We start from the raw sequence: 22,053 nt of genomic DNA, 5'->3' as shown, positions 1-22,053 counted from the left end.
TTAGCAATAGCAGATGCTCTGGGATGTTTAAATTAATCAAAGGGGGAAATCAACAGCTAAAGTTCAGTTCAAAACCATCTGCTCCGTACATTGCTGTGACAGGTTCCTCCCAGGGTGCCAACTGGAACTGGGGTACCACTAAGTCCCCCTGTCCCACCAGCCTGGGTTCCCTCTCACATTGTGCTGCTGTGACAAGTTGCAAAGCTCTCCAAACTTGCTCTTTCACCAGGATTCACACAGGTAGGGACACACCCAGCTGCAGAACTTACAGGCTGCTGTGATCAGCTCTGCATGGGGAGGCTACAACTAAGGAACTGCCCAGCAGCTCATGAGCACCCCCCCTCCACCCGGAGTGTAAACCCAAAATTATACTGTCGTGCGCTGCACAGCGAATGTACAGTGTAAGCTCGTGAAATTCGCCCCCTCCCTCAATGTGGAGAGGACTAGGCAACAGCTTTCTGCCCAAGTTTTAGTGCCCACACACAGATTCGTGATAAAGCAAAACACATGTTTATTAACTACAAAAGAGATTTTAAGTGATTATAAGGGACAGCAAACAGATCAAAGCTAGCAAATAAACAAAAGTGCATCCTGAACTCAATATCCTAAAGAGATTGGATAGAAGTAGCAAATTCTCACCCTAACCAATGATTTAAGCGAGCTGCTGACATTCGTAAGGGACCAGCTGTACTGGCTTGCAGCTTAAACACAAGGTATTCCTTTCACAGGTTAAAAAAAATCCTTCTCAAGCACTTCCTCCCAGTTCAGTCCTCGTTCCTCAGGTGATTCCAAGAGTCTCTTTCGGGTGGGGAGTCAGCGAAGAATAATGATGATGTCACTCCCCTGCATTAAATAGCTTTTGCATATGACCGGAACCTTTTGTTTCCAAGCTTGGTTCCCCCGTCTTTCAGTGGAAAAACACTGGTATTCCAAAATGGAGTCCAGCACCAGGTGGCCTGGTCACATGCCCCTGTACTGCCATAGCAGCCAAAACTCGGAGGCTGTTCGTAGCATCCTCAGGAATGTTCCCTGGTAGTAGACTAACTTCTCCTAAGACCAATTTTTCTCCCTAATGGTCCATTGACTTGAATGGGCCCTTCCCAGACAGCCATCTAGACTGACAGTCTTTTGCCTAGTGGGCGTTCCCCAGGTGTAAACACATTTGTAATAGATACATAGACAATATTCCTAACTTCAGATACCAAAATGATACATGCATACAAGTAGGATAGTCTATTCAGTAAATCATAACCTTTCCAATGAAATCTTACATGATCTATCTTGCATAAAATACATCATAATTGTGCCATATTCATGTCATAATAATATCACTATAAAGAATATGGGGTGTAGTGTCACAACTGTATTTTCAAAACATTGCCATACATACCTTGCCGCTTATCCCTAGCATGAACAGCTAAACAACTGCAATGAACCTTCTGGCTTATTCCTGGGTTTAGTCTCTCCACATCAGTTGAGCTGTAGGGAAACGTTCTACCAAAGATCTCCAGTGGAATGGTGCTTCCCAGCAATTATAATACCACCCCACAGTGATTTCTTTGAAAGAAGCCACAGAAACATATGCAGAAGGTGAGCGCTTTGCTTTTATTTGATGATCGTGCATTACATAGAAAAACCCTTCATATATTTAATTTCCTGAGAGAGGTGGAAAACCAGATGTAATGGAAAAGATCAGCCTCTGAAACTTTAAATATGTAGTAGGGACCTCAACAATACGTAGTAAAGGACTAAAAGGCATAGCAGTCCCATTTCATCACAAATTATCACAATATTAATCAAGACAAAAAATGTTGCAGGAAGTTCACATTGCTCCCAGACGGAACACAAACCCCCCAAATACAGGACACAACAAGTATAATATCTGTGATTTATGCAGCAAAGATCACATGCTAATAAACTTAGATCACAATATGTGCATTGATGCATTAATACCATCTCTGAAGACAGATCATACCTCACAAAACGCAGTCTTAGCTGTGATTTAAAAGACAGAAAGAAACCCAATTTTTTTGATTAAAACAAAACAAAAACAAACCTACCAGCTTTAGCTATCATTCAGTGATAAGATTTTTTTAAATTAAAAATGAAGTATAAGGAGTGTCTAGTTTGGATTATTGTTGGACTCATTAGCATATGTAGAATATGCATGGAGCAAAAAATTAGACCCCAAAATTGTATATATTTTTTAGAAAATGACCCCCCCCCCAAAAAAAAAGTTGAGGCAATCCATTCAGCATTTTAAAAAGAGTTCTCATTCTGTGTAGATGAACCCACTCTGCACCAAACCTGCACAAACATTTCCAATACTGTGTACATTTGAATGTTTCTGTAGCTTATCAGTTTTACAAGATCTCTTAAAAATCAAAGTTTAATCGTCCTGTGAAAAGGGAAACTGCCACAACCGTAGCTGTGGAGTTGCCACCACTCCACCATAGCAAATGTCAGAATTGATGCTGGTTCCTCTGCCTGAAGGAGATGTTGTTTGTAATGCCACAGTTAATGGTGATTCCCTGGATGCACTTGCTACCCCTTTTGGCCCAAGCAGTTTTGCTAATATTTGGGATCTTGCTGGTTGTTTCTGTTAGGAGGAGAAACGGATGAAGGAATCACGTATTTCTTTGATGTAATCTGGATTATTTTCACAGAAGGTTCTCAAAGGACATGATGGACAAGAGAGATCAGCATTGCAGCCTCTTTCACATACCTGACCATCCTGTGGAATTCGGAGCCCCCAAGTCATGTGCCCAAGCTCATACAATGCCTGGTGAGAGTCAGGAACCTAAAAAGGGATTCACAGAAGCCCCTTCTACAGAGACCTCCCAGATCCCAGCACTGCTCCCTGAGGTATGAGGATGGGGTCTGGGGAAGATGCTCTCTGCTAGAACAACTCCCACACCTCCCGGGTGTGGTGTTCTGTCCCATCTAGGGGCACAGAGACAACTTAGAGAGAAAGAGTTAATGAGTCTGCTCTATAGCGTTAGCTAACAGGCAGTTGGCTTGTAACTCATGCAGTAGAGACTCATGCATTAAGCTCCAGAATCCCCAAGTTTGATGGCACCCATCAGCATTACATTAGCACTGAACAAGGAGCTTTATTAGAATAAAGGGGACAGACTCATCCCTACATAGGATACCTCATCTGCCTCTCTGGATCTCCTAGAGCCTCTCCAGCCTTCCACAGCCCCTCTCCCCCCAGCACACACATACCTGGGTACCTGCTGTGGATTTAAGCCACAATATATGTATCCTCCCCCCCTCCAACCTGATCTGCCCCCTACATCCCATGTGGTACCATACCTGTGTCAGGCTGTGTCACCGATGCAGTAGATGACCCAAGTGCTGAGCGTTGCACCAGAGAGCAGCTGAAATCACTGGTTGTCATAAAACAAACCTGTCTGAGGCTTGTAGGACAGGACCAGTGAAACCCACTGCTCAGGTTCTGGCTTCAGGGTAAAGGAGAGAAGAGTCAACTCCCCTCCAAGGGGAACTTGGTCCCTGACTGTCTGTTCCTCCAACAGGGCTCAGGGGTTTTCCTAACTGACTGTGAAAGCAACTCCCTGCTCTCTCCAGCCCTGCGTGGGGCAAGTTTCAGTCCTTTCCTCCTTGGAACAGACCCGGACTTCACCCTACCTGGCCTTTAATGATTTCCTCATTCTTCAGCACCACAGCCAGGTGAGAGACTCCCTCCCAGATAGGAGTGGATGGGCAGTTTCTGCAGTTTCTCCAGTGCAGGGTTAACCTCTTCCCCCCACATCCCTGAGATGTCTGTTCATCCCTTCCTGCCCCCATCCAAGCAGAGGGGCCACCGTGCACAGTCCATCACAGCCTCTGCCCTACACACCCCATCAGAGCCCCATGCCCTGCAGACCCTCCCGGGGCTCAAGGACTAGCCGAGAAAAGGAGATTCCCACAAGCCCAGGGACAAATGCCTGCCTAAGGGAGTGGGTGAGATCCCAGCTGGTGACTCCAGCGGGCTGCCAGGGGCAACGGGTCCCAGCCCACTGTGTTGTGAGACCCGGCTGGCTCCCCCTGGGAGCTCTGGCACCTGAACTATCTTGGGAATGGGGCTGGGGGGCAGGTTATTTTTAAATCCATCTGACTCAGAAGGAAACCTAAAGCAACGAGCTGATGTTCCCCTGGCACAGAGAGGAGCAGGCACCAGCTCATTCTGGTCCAAGCCCCACAATAAACAAGACAAACCTGCCCTGGTCTCCTGTGTAACCTGTGTAGGCGAGGAGTGGCCCCTTTTGCCAGAGTCTCCATGGAGAGCAGGAAATTATATTTAAAAGCAGATGGACTGAACCATGGAATTACACGTGTTAAACACTGAGAGGCCATGCTTCCTACTGTCTCCCCCAGCCCCATTTTTAACACCCTTTGCAGTCCCTGGGATGTTGAAGGCATCTCACTGCAGTAGCATGGGATAACCTACTGTGACGGGTTGGATCACAGAACCCCCTGGGAGCTGCCACCTGACTCTGCCCCTGTCTTCACTGCCAGCCTGGGACCCCAGCACCCTGCCATGCTGAGCCAGACACTCCCGTCTGCTCCAACACAGCCACAGGGTCTGAATTACTTGCCCCAAAGCTGCAGACTTGACTGAAAGCAGCGTACAGAAGTGTTCCTGCCTTTAACACTCAGATGCCCAACTCCCAATGGGGTCTAAACCCAAATAAATCCGTTTTACCTTGTATAAAGCTTATACAGGGTAAACACATAAATTGTTCGCCCTCTATAACACTGATAGAAAGTTCTGCACAGCTGTTTGCCCCTCATGTATTAATATATACTCTGGGTTAATTAAGAAGTAAAAGGTGATTTTATTAAATACAGAAAGTAGGATTTAAGTGGTTCCAAGTAGTAACAGACAGAACAAAGTGAATTACCAAGCAAAATAAAACAAAACACGCAAATCTAAACCTCATACAGCAATAAAAATGAATACAGATAAGATCTCACCCTCAGAGATGTTTCAATAAGTTTCTTTTCTCAGACTGGACTCCTTCCTAGTCTGGGCATAGTCCTTTCCCCTGGTATAGCCCTTGTTCCAGCTCAGGTGGTAGCCAGGGGATTTCTCATGATGCCTGCCTCACTTTGTTCTGTTCCACCCATTTATATATCTTTTGCATAAGGCAGGAATCCTTTGTCCCTCTGGGTCTCCACCCCCCACCCCTCCCACCCCCAGGAAAAGCACCAGGTTAAAGATGGATTCCAGTTCAGGTGACATGATCACATGTCACTGTAAGACCCCAAGCCTTCATTCCTCCCAGCCTGACTCACAGGAAGTCCTGCAAGCAAACAGAGCCATCCATAGTCAATTGTCCTGGTTGATGGGAGCCATCAAGATTCCAAGCCACCATTAATGGCCCACGCTTTGCATAATTACAATAGGCCTTCAGCGTTATATTTCATATTTCTCATTTCAGATACAAAAGTGATACATTTATACAAATAGGATGATCACACTCAGTAGATTATAAGCTTTGTAATGATACCTTACAAGAGACCTTTTGCATGAAGCATATTCCAGTTACATCATATTCACCCATTAGCCTATTTTTATAAAATCATATAGACTGCAACGTCACACCTACCCTATTACAAAACAACAAAAAATCATTTACCTATGCCTGACAATTAAAAACCTACTCACACTACACCGAGCTTGTGTGAGAGGAACCAAATCCAGATCTTGGAGGAGGAGAATTAGAGGATAGTACAATACCCACATTTCATCATTACCTAGAAAATCCCAATACAAATCCTATTACAGCACAAGACCTTGCTGAAAGGAACTGGAAACCCTGCTTAATCAACACTTAATCTTCTCACTACCTTAATGAGAAAAATGGCATTCCTAGATAGCAGTACCCACTTCCTCCTGTGGCAAGGCACCTCCTCCATCTTGCCGGACTTAGCACTTCCCCTTCTGGTGGTGTCAGGGCCTGGGGTATATCAGCTCACCTCTGGACACCGTTTGGTTTCTCCCTCTGTGTTTGCTTATTGGTATTTTGAAGATAGGCCTTTGGGGCAAGCATATAGAGCGCTCCTCCACCAAACAAAAAGAAACAAATTTACAAACACACACAAAAAAGGGGGATACATTTCCCTAACCTTTTGCTGCATGGGGGGTGGGAGGATTGTCCTGTTATTGGCCCCACTTTTGGCTGCTTTTCCTGTAGGAAAGAGAGCAGCTTCTCTCCCTGGAGAAGCCTGTCTGCCTGCTGCCATTAGCCCTGCAGCAGCGTGCGTGTGTGTGTGTCCTTGTCCTCCTCCCCCACTGGAGGAGGTTTTGTTTGTTGTTTTTTTAAGCGTCTCAGGCAGCCCTTAATTGCACTCGGGTGTCCCTAGTTGACCTTTTCAGCCCAGGGCTAACAGACCTGCCTTCACCGCTCTCTGCTGGGTGTGGAGCTGCTGCCACTGGGAACCAGAGTACTCACCTCAGTTGTCATCTGGGCCAATCCCCCCACCCTGCCACTGCTTTGCCAGCTGGTGGTCTCCCTGACTGCTCCGTGGGGGGGCTCTGCTGGCTTCATCCCCAGAGGGGAAGTGAGGGACCCCACTGCCGACTGTGCTACCCTCTGTGGGGTCTCTACTGCCTGCCTGACTCCTCGGTGCTGCTGCATGGAAGCCTGCTGCTGCCATGGGGGGGAAGAGGAGGGCCTGCACTGCTGGGGGAGTGGGAAGAAACCTGCAGGACACTGTGGGGGGGACTTGCTGCAGGACTGAGTGACTGTTTTCATCTTTGTTCCTGTGGGGAGATGGGGGAGCAGCGTGGAGCCCTCCCCATGATCCATCTCCCTCGCCTCCACCAGCCCCACCGACCTCCACTCAGCTGCTTGCCACACCCTCTTCCACCATTTGGGAGTGTTGCAGCAGCCGGCACAGACTGAGAGCACAATCCTGTGTGGGTGCACATGCCTTTCCCCTCCCCCTTGGACTGGCCCTCCCCTCCTCTGTTGCTTTTGGCTGGTGGACCTCCCCAGCCTCTGCTTTGCCCACCAGCCTCTCTGCAGCAGTTTGACCCCACCCCTGTTCTTGTTGCCCGTATTTACCGACACCCATCCTGGTCCCTTGGGAGTTTTTCTGTTTCTTTGTTTGTCTCCTCCTAGCCCCTGGCTGTTTGTCTGCCCTGCCCTGCCCCAGCCCTTGCAGCTAGTCCCTTGAGCGCTTCTTGCCCAGCCCCCAGTCTGCTTTCAGCCCATCCCCTTTTCCCCTTGCTTTCCGCTGCCACCCCCTTGTCCAGCCCCCTCATTCTGTGCACCCATGTCCCCTCCCCATGTGGTAAGTTGTACCCCTTCCCCTTTTATTTTGAGCTCCATTGTTCACCACCCTCCTCAATGTGATATTGTAGTGCAGCCAGAGGAGCTGATATTCCTGTCCTGCACTGGTGAGTATGTGTCCCCCTTCCCCGACTTGACTGACACCCCATGCCCCCTCTCTCGGCACTCTCCTCCATAGCCTGCAGCCTAGTGGGGAGGAGTGGTTGGCTTCACCCTCATCCCCGTCCCTTTGGAGCATGGTGGGGGACACAGTGGGTGGACCCCCTGGGATGACCCTGCTGCCGGCCCTCTGCCTTCCCCTCCATCCATCCCTGCTGCTATCCTCTTGACCGCTGCTGTGGGACTGCCTGCTGGGGTACTGGCAGTGGCAGGCACAGTGGCAGACCCTGTTGCTGTCATACCTTCTGTCTCCTCCAATTCTGGGCGAGCCCACCTGGATGGTGGAAAGGGCCAGGGAAGAAAAAGAGTAAAATTTCCACCTGGAAGATCAAGCTCCCTATGGTAGGGACTGCCCCCTCTGCCATGGCCCTGCCATCGGTCGTGGCCCCCCTGCTCCTTCCCTTCCCATCCCTTCCACAAGCTCTGGGGGCTTCCCTCCCTCAACCCCCAGAGTGTACGCCCAGGTGGCCACGGCCCCTCTGCCCACTTGTCAGACATCAAGGCCACTGCCTCTGGTTCCATCCCCAGTTAGTCCTGTCCATGCTCTGGCACCGGCTCAACACCCTGGTCCCGGCCCCGGGTTTCCTGGCCAACCTCCGGACGCTGGTTCTGGAGTTCTTTTGGCCATGACTGCATTGGGTCTCTGCAGGGGTCCTCCACCTGCCCCTGAAGGAGAGAGGGCAGGGCCTGAAGTGCCTATACACTTGGTATAGCAGAGAAACTATTGCAAACCTGGTCTGTTGTATATGAGGGGAAACTGAGGTACACCACTCATGAATTTCATACATGACCAGTGAGTGGGGTAATTCACTAGCCTAATGACAGAACAAAATAAGGACAGCCTGGAGGTAATTCTTCTGTTTTTCCTGCAATTAGCAAGAAGTTTTGTAAAAGGAATTGGTATTATTATTAAGCAATAATCTATCCTTACCACGGGGGTGGAAATTGGGGTTTTTTTGTTTTTCAAACACTCTACAAGCAAGCTGGTACCAGCAAAAAAAAAAAAAAAAATAACCCATAATACCATGGATTTATATTTTCTGTTGTTTGTCTGTGGTGTTTGTCTTGTTGGTAGCATTGTTGTGTTTCAATGAACAAAAAACCTCATGACGTGGGTGGGGGATGGCTTCAGACGGCTGACCTGGGGGGAAAATGTGTCTGGGAATGCAAAATGCTCAACTAGGAGGCCAGCACCTGTGTAATAGCTACCATGGTGCCTGAAGATGCAATGGCCACTAAGGTGGGCCCTACAAGCCCTATGGGAATAATGAGAAGGGGAGGAGCTCACTGGGAATCAATGGAGGGGTGTGAAATGGTGTAACTCAAAGAAGATGTTTAAATGTGCCCCTCTCCTATGACTATGGAGGAGCAGGACCAATGGCCTAGGGCAAGAGGTGGGCAATTAGGTGTACTGTGTCTGAGGGGGTTTGCTGGGAATGTACATATTACTATCTAAACTTTGGTGCACAAATACATCTGTAAATGTTATTGTTGTAAATAATCAAACCAGGGCATATGGCCCGATTCCATACCAAGTGGTTAAGTTGGTTTGAACAATAAACCCTTTCTCTGGGAACATTCAATAAACTTATAAGATCAACAAAAGCACACAAAGCCTGCAGGGGTAGCTTGTTGCAACTGAACACGTTAAGCTCTTGACCCCGTCAAAGGACGAGAGGCAGTGCGTTGGTGGTGGCTCGAACGTTGAACCATACTGCAGTGCTCAGGACTCGGTGTTGCTGTAAATTGTGTATTGTTAACTGTATTTGTGTTACGTTGCATATGAAAATAACCTATAAGTAATGTAGTAAGCCCTCCTCCCCCCAGTGTACTAAACAACCTAAACCCAACCTTCTTGGGCCCGCTATAATGGGAAGTCTGGAACACTAATTAAAATAGGTGTGGTATGCCCGTACACAAGAAGGTGCAGGGCACTATACCACACAAGGGGCCGTGGGACAAATAAACTATCAACACCTTCCACCTTGATGCCTGGCCCTATCAGGAAATGTGTCACCATATGTCCTCTACTTTTCCAGAAATACCTCGACAAAAGAAAAAGAAGGGGTGGAGTGTTAGGATATAGATATTCAGGCCTGTCTGCAAAGGCCTATACTTTAAGAATTTAGGTGTATTCTTGTCACTTAGCTAGTTATAGAGGTATAAAAGAGAGAATCAAAATCACTGTCTGATGGTGTCTGGGCCTTCTCTCACTGTGACAGTCTGAGGCCCTGTTCTTAGGCTCAGGCCTTTGGCTAAACAACTGAGGTAGCCGTAAGCTGGGAAGCATATGGTCATCCTCACATTCCAAACTAGTCACATTGAAATAAGGTGCTATTGGGCTTTAAGGCATTATCAGGACAGGACTGTATTCCTATCACCTCCAGAGAAAGGGAAGAGCCTAGAAGATTTAAAGAAAACTTAGTTTGATAGCATCCTGTCTGGCAAGAACTCACTTATTAATAGCAGGGGTGTGAAATTCTTATTTTTTGTTGTTGTTTTATCAGTGTACACTTTACTTCCCTATTGTTTGTCTGTACAATCTCTGTCTGGTTCTGTAATTGTTTCTGTCTGCTGTGTAATTAATTTTGTTGGGTGTAAAACAATTAAGGTGGTGGGATATAATTGGTTAAATAATCATGTTATAATATCAGAGGGGTAGCCGTGTTAGTCTGAATCTGTAAAAAGCAACAGAGGGTCCTGTGGCACCTTTGAAACTAACAGAAGTACAGGGAGCATAAGCTTTCGTGGGTAAGAACCTCACTTCTTCAGATGCACCGAAAGCTTATGCTCCCAATACTTCTGTTAGTCTCAAAGGTGCCACAGGACCCTCTGTTGCTTTTTGCATGTTATAATATGTTAGGATTGGTTAGTTAAATTTCAGTAAAATGATTGGTTAAGGTCTAGCTAAGCAGAACTCAAGTTTTACTATATAGTCTGCAGTCAATCAGGAAGTAAGAGGGGACTGGGAACAGGGAATGTGGGGCGGAATTGGGATCATGTTTTGCTAAGGGGGGAATGGGAACAGGGACACAGGCAAGGCTCTGTGGCATCAGAGCTGGGAAGGGGGACACTGAGGAAGGAAACTGGAATCATGCTTGCTGGAAGTTCACCCCAATAAACATTGAATTGACTGCACCTTTGTTGCTCTCTGTTCATGTGAGAAGGACCAGGAAAGTGAGGTGGGGGAAGGAATAAGCCCTCTAACTCCTCTGAACCCTGTTGGTCCAGCCTATATTCCCAACAGGCTTCAGGACCAGGGTGGGATACTAGTTGGCAGCTTCTTAATGGAGCCGTGAGCACAGGCGTGTTCTTGGCATGGTTCTTGCCCGTCTTGGACACCTGCCCCTTCTGCGGCATGAGGGAGACCCTGGAGCACGTGTATCTGGAGTGCGTGAGGTTGCAGCCCCTATTCCGGCTCCTCTTAGATATCCTGTTACGTTTTTGGCTGAACTTTTCCCCTCACCTCCTTATCTACACACTCCCTATCTCTGGCCCCACCAAGTCGCGGAACCTCCTTGTCAACCTCTTCCTAGCACTGGCCAAAATGGCCATCTACAAGACCAGAGAGAGGAGGTTGGCTGCCAGCGTTTCCTGCAACTGCCAGGTGTATTTCCGATCCTTGGGCCGCTCATGCATCCAGGCAGAGTTCCTCTGGGCGGTATCCGCTGGCTCCCTTGACACCTTCGAGGAGCAGTGGGCGCTGTCCGGGTTCTCTGCTCGGTGTCCCCCTCTGGTTTCCTTTGTTTAGCCCTGTGAAGTCACTCCTGTCCCTATTATATCTTTAGTTGTTCCCCATACTTAATTGAGATTCCGGACCTTGTGAATCCTCCCCTTAAGCTGGAGGAGGTCCTTTAGCAGTGGGTGGGCTTAACAGACTAATCAATTAAGTTGGGCTATCATCAGCAGGAGAAAAAAAAACTTTTGTTGTGATAATCAGGATGGACCATTTCCAACAGTTGACGAAAAGGTGTGAGTAACAGTAGGGGGGAAAATTAGCATGGGAAATAGTTTTCACTTTGTGTAATGACCCATCCACTCCCAGTCTGCAAATTAATTCCAATTCTGCAGTTTCTCGTTGGAGTCTGTTTTGGAAGTTTTTTTGTTGGAGTATTGCGACTTTTAGGTCTGTAATTGAGTGACCAGGGAGGCAGCATCACTTGCCCCATAACCTCAGCCGTGCAGAACACAACGCCATCCACAGCCTCAGGAACAACTCTGACATCATAATCAAAAGGCTGACAAAGGAGGTGCTGTCATCATCATGAATAGTTCGGATTATGAATGAGAGGCTGCTAGGCAGCTCTCCAACACCACATTCTGCAGGCCATTACCCTCTGATCCCACTGAGGAGTACCAAAAGAACGACACCATTTGCTCAAGAAACTCCTTGAAAAAGCACAGGAACAAATCTGCACAGACACACCCCGAGAACCCCGACCAGGGGTATTCTATCTGCTACCCCAAATCCATAAACCTGGGAAACCTGGATGCCCCATCATCTCAGACATTGGCACCCTGACAGCAGGATTGTCTGGTTATGTAGACTTTATCCTCAGGCCCTACGCTACCAGCACTCCTAGCTATCTTCCAGACACCACCGACTTCCTGACTTTTTTCTCCTGCTGATAATAGCCCACCTTAATTTATTAGTCTCATTACAGTTGGTATGGCAACACCATTTTTTCATGTTTGCTGTGTATATATATCTTCCTACTGTATTTTCCACTGCATGCATCTGATGAAGTGGGTTTTAGCCCATGAAAGCTTATGCCCAAATAAATTTGTTAGTCTCTAAGGTGCCACAAGTACTCCTCATTCTTTTGACTATATAGAGGAGTTCCTGTTCACTGCTGAGAGACTATGTGGGATGCACAGTATTCCAGGGCATAAACAGACATCTATTCTCGTCACCAGATTAACTGGGAAATGCAGACACGTTTTTAATATGGAGGACGGTGATGCTCAGGTGTACAAACTATTTAAAGAAAATATATTGAAAGATTTAAGATGACCCTGAGGCTGACTGAGTGAAGTGTAGAAACTTCAGAATGTTTGACAATATCATTCATGTTGAATATGTACATAAGATGTGTAATTTTTATGAGCAAATGGAGAGTGGGCGCTGAAGGTGATTATGGAAAACAGTTTGATCTAATGGCCCAGGAGTAATTGCTGTGGATGGGTACAGATGAGGTGAAGGCAGACATCGGTGACAAAAAAACGATATGCAACTTTAGAGGCTGCAGAAATTGCTGATGACTATATTGAATTAAGGGCCCATGGGAGGCACAGCACCCATGGAAGGGGAAACCCCCATGTCACCTAGGTGAAGAGGGGATTGAAAATAAATCTAACCCCAAATTTGAAACAAAACAAAACAAGGGAGCCAGGATTTAAACCCTCCTACCCAAAGAGAAGGCAAGTAGCCTGCCATCACTGTGAGGTTCCTGGCCATATAAAACCAAATTGCCCAAAACGTATGGTAAGCCCACGATCTACACCCACACCGCCAATGTGAGTGCCACTAGCGTGGCCACAAAGGGAGCAGTGGAAGAGGTGACATTGGCTGAATTCTCAGTACCTGTGGCTAAGGTCCATCAGTGGTGTAAAAACCATTCTGAATCCTTCCATCACCAGCACAAACAACAAGTAGAAGACTATGACCCTGCACTAACAGAGACAAAACAAGACTTTTGCTCCTCCGCGATCAACGGAGCAGAATCACAGCCAGCAGAGATAACTGGCTCACCAAGCCAGCCCACTCAGCCCAGACACAAGACCCACACATGGAGCCTGTGAAAAACTGTCTGCGTACTTCACTGATAAGAGCAACAGAACATGCGTTTAGCTAAGTAGAAAGAAATGTCCCCCCGTGACCAGACTGTATTATCTACCCCACCATCCCTGACTGAGCTGGACCCCATCGTTTGCCAGAGCTCCAGAAACTCTGAAAAAATATTAGAGCCACAACCCGTGAAATGGATCCATGCCCCTTCTGGCTGGTGCAAGTCCATTATGCCCACTACTAATATGAATAGATAATGTTTCCTTCAGAGTAGCATACCTACAAACCCCTTGGGAAATGTCACAGATCATCCAGTCCTCAGGAAGCCAAGACATGAACCAGAAGATCTTTTCAACCGCTGCCCCAACCAGGGGCGCTGGAACAATTTTTATAGTGGAGTTGCTGAGAGCCAGTGAACCAAACTGTAAACAATGGAAACCACTTCAAGCCAGCGGGCATGGATCAGCCTCTGCACCCCTAGTTCCAGGACCCATGGTCCCATCTCCAACCTCCCATTCCTGGGCAAAATAAGTGAGAAAGTAGGTACTATCAAGCTCCAACAAGGTCATTGACAGGGAAGGGAGCTCCCTGGTGGTATAATGCAGGCCTGGAGCCAGTAAACAGAAATGGGGAGGCTTTGGGGAGGCATCAAACAATGTGATGGGGTGGGGGGGTTGGAGCCCTGTGAAATGTACCTTCTCTACTCAAACAATTGCTGCTTCTGCACCTTCCCCACTATTGCCAGTTGGTGTGTGTGTGTTCTCTCCATATGCTGTTCCAGCCCTGCGCATATTGTTGGTTGTTTGGTTGATTGAGCAGACCTCGATAGTACTACTCAGAAAGAAAGACCACAGGCATGGTTCACTGACAAAGGCACTGGGCCTGGTTTATTGTGCTTAAGGCACAGTCCTAGCATCCTGGCACCATGATTACAGGTACAGTAATGGATGAGTGCCCAGTGGCAAGGAGTGGCTCAGTCAGCAGAGGGAGTCTTTGTTGTCCCCTTGTGTGACAAACTGGGACTGTTCGTACTGTGGTCTGTGAATGCTGACAGGGGAGTGTGACTGGGATAGTCTGCATTGGGGAATGGGAGACTGACCGACGGAGAATACCTGAGCATGTAACATGAGAACCCAGGAAGGGGTTAGAGGCCAGGTGACACCTTTGCCCAGGGAAACTGAACAAAGGCTGTGGGAGGGGTCACTGAAGGCAGAGTCTCAGAAGCTGGCTTGTGAGGTGGCTGGGAGGCAGAGAGGGCTCTGATCTCCCAAGGGGGGCTGGGGTGCCCGAGGACCCCAAGATGGACCTAATTGAGGGGTATCCTGTTGTCTGTGCCTGCAAGACCTGTCTTGGACTGTGTCCCTGTCTTCTAAATAAACCTTCTGCTTTACTGGCTGACTAAGAGTCATGGTGAATCGCAGGAAGCTGGGGGTGCAGGGCCCTGAGTTCCCCCACACTCCGTGACAACTGGTGGCAGTGGCGGGATCTACTGCACCCCATGGATGGCGCTTCCTGCAGTAAGTGACTGGGGAGCAGTAAAACGAAGGGGGATTGACGGGGACCAGGCGTGCTGAAGAGTCAGAGAGAGACGGTTATTACCCCTGGGAGCGTGTGACCAGCGAGAAGGACTTTTGCAGTAACAGGGTCCCCCGGGGGATCGCAGCGAGTGGTCCCAGGGGCGGAGGAGTCTGCAGCTCGACCCTGGCAGAGAGGTGGTGACCTCGAGAAGGGCTGGCACACGAGGGGTCTCCCTGGGAACTGTGGGGAGCTGTGAGCACACAGGCCAGTGAGTGGCCAGCAGGAAGATGTATGCCAAGCGGCTTAAGAGCGACCTGGTGGAGCTGTGCAAGCAGAGGGGGTTGCGCATTGGGAGGCTCACCAAAGCACAGCTCATTGCCCGGCTGGAGGCGGAAGATCGCGCGAATGAACTGATCCCTGTGTCTCAGGGAAGCAGCCTGGCAAATGCAGCGCAGGCACCAGTGTCTGTCCCAGCTGGGAGTGGTCAGCCGGCTGCTGGGGGCTTCCCGAGACCCCTCCTTCCTATGCCTAGGGGAAGGGTGGGGAGGAGCCCAGCAAATACCTAGGGCGCCGTGACCCCCCCGGCCAGCAGGGGATCCTCCCGGCGACGCTCGGCATCCGTGGAGCGGAATTGGCTGGAATGGGAGAAAGAGCTAAAACTGAGAGAGCTGGAGGATCGTGAACAACAGAGACAGCATGAACGGGAGGAGAAAGAGAAACGGAGGCAGCATGAACAGGAGGAGAATGAGAGACAGCGTCAGCATGAACTGGAACTGGCGAAACTGAGGGGCAGTGAACCCCAGGCTGCGGTGAGTGAGGGGGGACCCGGGATTGCACGGAGCTTTGATAAGTGCATCCTGGCCCCATGCAAGGAGGGGGAGGACATGGATGACTTCCTGGATGCCTTTGAGACGGCCTGCGAGCTGCACCGGGTTGATCCCGTGGACAGACTCCGGGTCCTTACCCCCTTACTGGACCCCAAAGCCGTGCCATTGTACCGCCAACTGGAAGAGGCAGAGAAAGGGGACTACGAACTATTCAAAAAGGCCCTGCTACGTGAGTTTGGGCTGACTCCTGAGATGTACCGGGAAAGGTTCCGGAGTCAGGATAAAACCCCTGAGATCTCATATCTGCAACTAGCCGTCCGCATGGAGGGATACGCCAGCAAGTGGGCTGATGGGGCCCAGACGAAGGAGGACCTGGTTAAACTGCTGGTACTGGAGCAACTGTATGAGCAGTGCCCATCCGACCTGAGGCTGTGGTTGGTGGACAGAAAGCCAGAGAACCCGCGACACGCAGGGCGGCTGGCCGATGAGTTTGTAAAGAGCCGGTCAGGGGGTGGCAGGGAGGAGCCCCAAAGGAACGGTCCCACCACCATGCAGAGAGAGAGTCACCATGGGACCTCCCCGTGGGAAAATACAGAAAACCCCCATCAAAGGGGAACATCCGGCGTCAGGGCCATCTGACCCACTCGAGGGGACCCATGGGACATGGGCTGCTATCACTGTGGCCAGAGAGGCCACATATGGGCCCAGTGCCCCAGGCTCAGGGACAGACTGAGCAGACCGAACCCACAGAGGGTTGACTGGGTAGAGACCCAGCCGGGCGAGAGGCAGCATTCCCAGGCCAGGGGGGCTGGCAGAGTACCACCTGCTAAGGAGGGAGGAGAGCTCCAGGCCAGCTCCTCTGGGGGGCTGGATGCTCCAGACTCAGGGTTTTTGGTTTATACTGTGGGCGCGGGGCTGTCCCTCCGGAGAGAGTATCTTGTTCCCCTGGAGGTGGATGGGAGGAAGGTCAATGGATACTGGGATATGGGCGCAGAGGTGACGCTGGCCTGGCCCGAGGTGGTGGCCCCAGATCAGGTGGTGCCCAACACCTACGTGACCCTGACGGGGGTGGGCGGGACACCAGTCAAAGTGCCCGTGGCAAGGGTACACCTGAAGTGGGGGGCCAAGGAGGGCCCCAAGGATGTGGGGGTACACCCGTATTTGCCCACTGAGGTGTTGATGGGGGGGGACCTGGAGGACTGGCCAAGCAACCCCCAGAAGGCACTGGTTGTGACCCGCAGTCAGAGCCGGCGAGGGGCACTGCGCCCTGGCCTTGGGGGGGGGGTGTGCCTTGCCTGAGGATCAGGACCCTAACCTGGTGGGGAGGGAACGCCCAGGGACATGGCTCAGGGAGGCTGCGGCTTCAGACCCAGCTGGCAAGAAAGAGCAGGTGGCCATCCCTGTCCCAGCTGCTGAGTTCCAGGCCGAGTTGCAGAGAGATCCCTCCTTGCGGAAGATAAGGGACCTGGCCGACCTCGGTGCGGTACAGACCATGGGACGAGGTGGCCGGAAAAGGTTCCTGTGGGAGAAGGGGTTCCTGTACCGAGAATGGGCTCCCCCAGGGAAAATGGAGTCAGGGAGGATCAGGAGGCAGCTGGTGGTACCCCAGAAGTATCGCCGCCAGCTGCTGTGCCGGGCCCATGACATTCCTCTCTCAGGGCACCAGGGAACCTGGCGTACCCAGCAGAGGCTGCTACGGAGCTTTTACTGGCCTGGGGTCTTTGTTACTGTCCGACAGTACTGCCGATCCTGTGACCCCTGTCAGAGGGGGAGGAAGGCCTGGGACAAGGGGAAAACAGCTTTAGGACCCTTGCCCAGCATAGAGGAGCCTTTCCAGAGGGCGGCCAGGGTAAAAAGGGGGGCTCTGAACCAAGAGAGCCCAAAGCACAGACCTCCAGACTGGAGCGCTGGGAGAAGACCACAGCCCAGTTGGAACTCCAGGGGTATTGGGGTGGGAAAAGGGCACAGGCCGCCTAAACCTTCCCACATGCGAACTGCGAGTGCCATCGAGCACCCCCGACCTAAGGGGGGGGCGTGAAACTGGAGGGGCCTGGTGTAATTCTCAGCAAGGAATGGGAGGGATGCTGGGGCATCCCTGGGAACGGGGGTAGGATCGAACTTCCCTGGTCACTGGCTGAAGTGACCCCGCTCAGTTCGGTCTCGAAGGGGGGAGAGATGTGACAAACTGGGACTGTTCCTACTGTGGTCTGTGAATGCTGACAGGGGAGTGTGACTAGGATAGTCTGCATTGGGGGATGGGAGACTGCCCGAAGGAGAATACCTGAGCATGTAACATGAGAACCCAGGAAGGGGTTAGAGGCCAGGTGACACCTTTGCCCGGGAAACTGAACAAAGGCTGTGGGAGGGGTCGCTGAAGGGAGAGTTTCAGGAGCTGGCTGGTGAGGTGGCTGGGAGGCAGAGAGGGCTCTGATCTCCCAAGGGGGGCTGGGGTGCCCGAGGACCCCAAGATGGACCTAATTGAGGGGTATCCTGTTGTCTGTGCCTGCAAGACCTGTCTTGGACTGTGTCCCTGTCTTCTAAATAAACCTTCTGCTTTACTGGCTGACTAAGAGTCATGGTGAATCGCAGGAAGCCGGGGGTGCAGGGCCCTGAGTTCCCCCACACTCCGTGACACCTTGGCCACGCAAAGGGTTAAGGCAAGGTACCCCAACATTTAGAGACTGAGACAAACAATTCACGTACCACCTCATGTGCTTCATGACAGCTGCTTGTTACTTCTCCTTGTACCTTCCTCCAGGTGTCTTGAGCAAAACATCCCTATACATTGCTTCTGTCAAACCCTCTGATCTGCTGTTAGGCCAGGATGTACCTGGGCTAATCTTCTGGAGTGAGTTCACACACATACCCGGTATATGTTGCTTCTTAGGAGTGCCTTTATTCTAGAAACACTTGCAATACCTTTGCCAAGGTCATGTAGCAGACAGTGAATGTGTAAGCATCTGCTTTAATCCAGGGCCTGACATTGTTTCATGGCATGGCCTAATTTTGCTGACTATGGTTCATGCCTCAGAGCTTACACCAGGCCCAGTGCTCCAGGCTCTCGCTCGCTCTCCCGCACCCACAAAACGCAGTCAGTTGCCCTATGTCTTTATGGGCCCCTGTTGCCACCCCTGATCCTGCGGTCCTTCTGGGCCCCTGCGTCTGGGGATGATAATATATTATTATTGTAATTATTGCTGAGTGAAGCAACGTTCTACACCTTCAACACCTTCTAGCAGAACAAGAACCCCACATCAGCACTGCCCATTGTCCCAATGGAGTTTGACATGGTGACACCCTGAATGACTGGTCTCCCGGACAGAGAGAATATAATAATAATAATTAATTAATCACAGAGGGGAAGTAATCAGGGGGAAAATGCAGGGTGGGGGATCCTTGCTCCATTGTCCTGCTGGGGAGGAGCCCCCAGTTTACTCCATGGAGGCCAGATCCAGAGCCCCTAAGTGATCTGTGATGTTTCCACCATGTGTTATGGGGCAGTTAAGGGAGGGTGCAGTGCACAGGAGGCCCAGGAAATGTGCAGCGGTACCGTGTTTGGTGTATTTGTTGTTCTCTGACTGTCAGGCATGAAAGGGCATCTCCACCCTTTTCTGATCTGTGGTGTTTACTTAACCTCACCCAGGACTTTCCACACAAAGCACAGTCTTCCAAAAAACGGAAAATGAAAATAAAATCCCTTGTGTGTGATAAGTAGGAGTGCAGCGAACTGTCTTGTGGTTGCTTATATAAAACAAATTGTGACGTGCTACATTCACTTCTGGTATTAATCAGATCTATGTCTTGGCTTCCTATATAAAGAGGAGAGGGAGAGAGAGAGAGAGAGACAGAGAGAGAGAGGCCTATTTCTTCAAGAAAGTTCAGAAGAACTGAAGCATTTGTGGGCTGCCGGTGAGAGATTCTCTTATGTTTTGTGGCTTGTTAAAAAATTGGGGCAACCAGTAGGGGATGGGGATGGAAGCACGTGTGTGTTTTGGGGGGGAATTCCCCCACCATTTCCAGAAAGACCTTTTATCTCCCCAAAACCTTTTCCAGGGTCCATTCCTCATGTATGGCTTGATCCAACCACTGATGTCAATGGGAGTCTTTCATCAAGTCTTTCACCAAAGCTTACTTCCTGACAGGCTAAAGAGGTTCTTCAGTGATAAGAGCAACAGAACACGTATGGGGCTAAGTAGGAAAGAAAAGTCCAACTTTGACTGGATTGTATTATCTGCCCCACCACCCATAGCTCGGGAGGCAATGGAGATTCTGGCTGTAACTCGTTAGTGAGAACATTGTGTAGTCAGCTAGCCAAGTTACCCATATTCCCGACCATGCAGGTTAAATCATCTCCTTGGGACTAGGAAACAGGAGTGCCAGGCTCATCTGACTTGTGTAAAGTATATGAGGACAGATTGGATCTTGCCGACCCTTCTCCGTCGGTGTGAGAGCATGTGTGTTCTCTCCAGGTGCTGTCCCGGCTCTGGGCAGATAGCCAACCCAGCAGAGCTCGACAGTATTACCCAGAAAGACCACAGACTGGGTTCAGTGGTGAAGGATTCAGCCAGGTTTATTGTTAACGAAGCCTGGTCCTGGCGCCTGGCAGACTAAGCGTGGACACTAACACGTATGCCCCTTACAATGGATTCAGCTCAGCCAGCAGCAGGACTTTCTGCTGCCCCCTCGGCTGGACAAAGGTGCCCCTTCTATGATTTCTATTGTCCACCTTGATATAAACAAGTTATATATTACTAGGGTGACCAGACAGCAAATGTTAAAAATCGGGACGGGGATGGGGGTGGGGGGGTAATAGGAGCCTATATAAGAAAAAGCCCCAAAATTGGGACTGTCCCTATAAAATCGGGACATCTGGTCACCCTATGTATTACACATCTGATGTGGTTACTCACCACCCTACCTTGTACTGTTGGCAGGCCTGCCGATGGGGGGGGCAATTGCCCAGGGGGGCCTGGGCAATTTCAAAGGGCCTGATGGGGCCTCTTAGCTGAGTAGCAGAGGCAGCAGGTGCCCTCCCCCACAACGTTGCTCCATCCTGCTGCTCCTGGGATCCTCCTCCGAGCTTTGCAGAGCACGGGGGAGGGGGTCAGGGCCACCCAGGGGATTCAAGGGGCCTGGGGTCTTTGGCAGTGGGGGGCCCCTGCTGCCGAATTGCCGCTGAAGACCCAGCACTTCGGAGGTGGGCACTGGGGCGGAAGGACCCCCCGCCGCGGGTCTTCGGGGCACTTCGGCGGCAGGTCCTGGGGCGGAAGGACCCCCTGCCGCGGGTCTTCGGGGCCCTTCGACAGCAGGTCCTGGAGCAGAAGGACCCCCTGCCGCGGGTCTTCAGGGCACTTTGGTGGCGGGTCCTGGGGCGGAAGGACCCCCACCATGGGTCTTCGGGGCACTTCGGCGGCAGGTCCTGAAGCGGAAGGACCTCTCGCCACGGATCTTCGGGGCACTTCGGCGGCAGGTCCTGAAGCGGAAGGACCCCTCGCCACGGATCTTCGGGGCACTTTGGCAGCGGGTCCCGGAGCGGAAGGACCCCCCGCTGCCGAATTGCTGCCGAAGACCTGGAGCGGAAGAAGCTCCGGGGGCCCAGGCCCCACAAGAGTTTTCTGGGGCCCCTGGAGCGAGTGAAGGACCCCGCTCTAGGGGCCCCGAAAAACTCTCTTGGGGGCCCCTGCGGGCCCCGGGGCCTGGGGCAAATTGCCTCACTTGCCCCGCCCTCTGGGCGGCCTTGGAGTGGGTGCTGATGTCAGGGTGTCCCCCTGCCCCTGTACCCCATCTCTGCAGTGCAGGGGAGAGGGACACAACCTGGAGGACTCAGAGCCGCTGCGTTCTACTCTGAATGGTGAGTGTGTGACTGAGTGCCTTTCTTAAAGAAACAGTGCACTGTTTCTGAGATTTCCCCAGCAGCCATCTCTCTCTCTCTCTCTCCCTGCCCATGTACCCCATCTCCAAAGAGCCGGGGAGGGGAGATAGGGCTCAGGAACAGAGAAGGAGAACTTTCAGTGAGTGTCTTAAAGAGACAGTTCAGACATCTCTCAAATTTCCCCAGCAGCCAGCACACACAGACACACACACACAGACACACACACACACACACACAGAGTCCTGTCTCTGTGTGTTACACTCACCTCCCAACATATATTTGTATTATTGTTGTTGTTACTACTTGGTACTTCCTGCAATGCGCATATAATCACTGTAATTTTATCCTTTCAAAGCATGCTATTTTAGTATTTTGACTGGTCTCTGCATTTCATAATTTTTATTTCTCTTACATTTAAATTTAATTCTTTGAGTAGTGAGTTCTAAAATGCCCAGCTTGTCCTGGCTGGAGTAATTATCCCTATTGTAACCTGTTAAATATATATATATATATATATGAGATCTAGGTTTTTGTTTTTACTGGGGTGCACATCTGCACACATGCCTCGGTGCACAGAACACAATG

The 22,053-nt window shown here is 50.5% G+C and overlaps 1 protein-coding gene across 2 annotated transcripts in view; it reads right to left on the bottom strand.

Moving 5' to 3' along the window:
• The window catches only part of LOC101947108 (interferon-inducible GTPase 5-like), a 370,729-nt gene that overhangs the window by 55,503 nt on the left and 293,173 nt on the right, over window positions 1-22,053 (bottom strand). The gene's annotated exons all lie outside the window — the stretch shown is intronic.

The sequence above is a fragment of the Chrysemys picta genome, chromosome 20 (genome assembly GCF_011386835.1).
Source record: "Chrysemys picta bellii isolate R12L10 chromosome 20, ASM1138683v2, whole genome shotgun sequence".
Taxonomy (NCBI): Eukaryota; Metazoa; Chordata; order Testudines; family Emydidae; genus Chrysemys; species Chrysemys picta.
The sequence above is the reverse complement of the archived record's forward strand: the minus strand, read 5'-3'. Positions and strand labels throughout refer to the sequence as shown.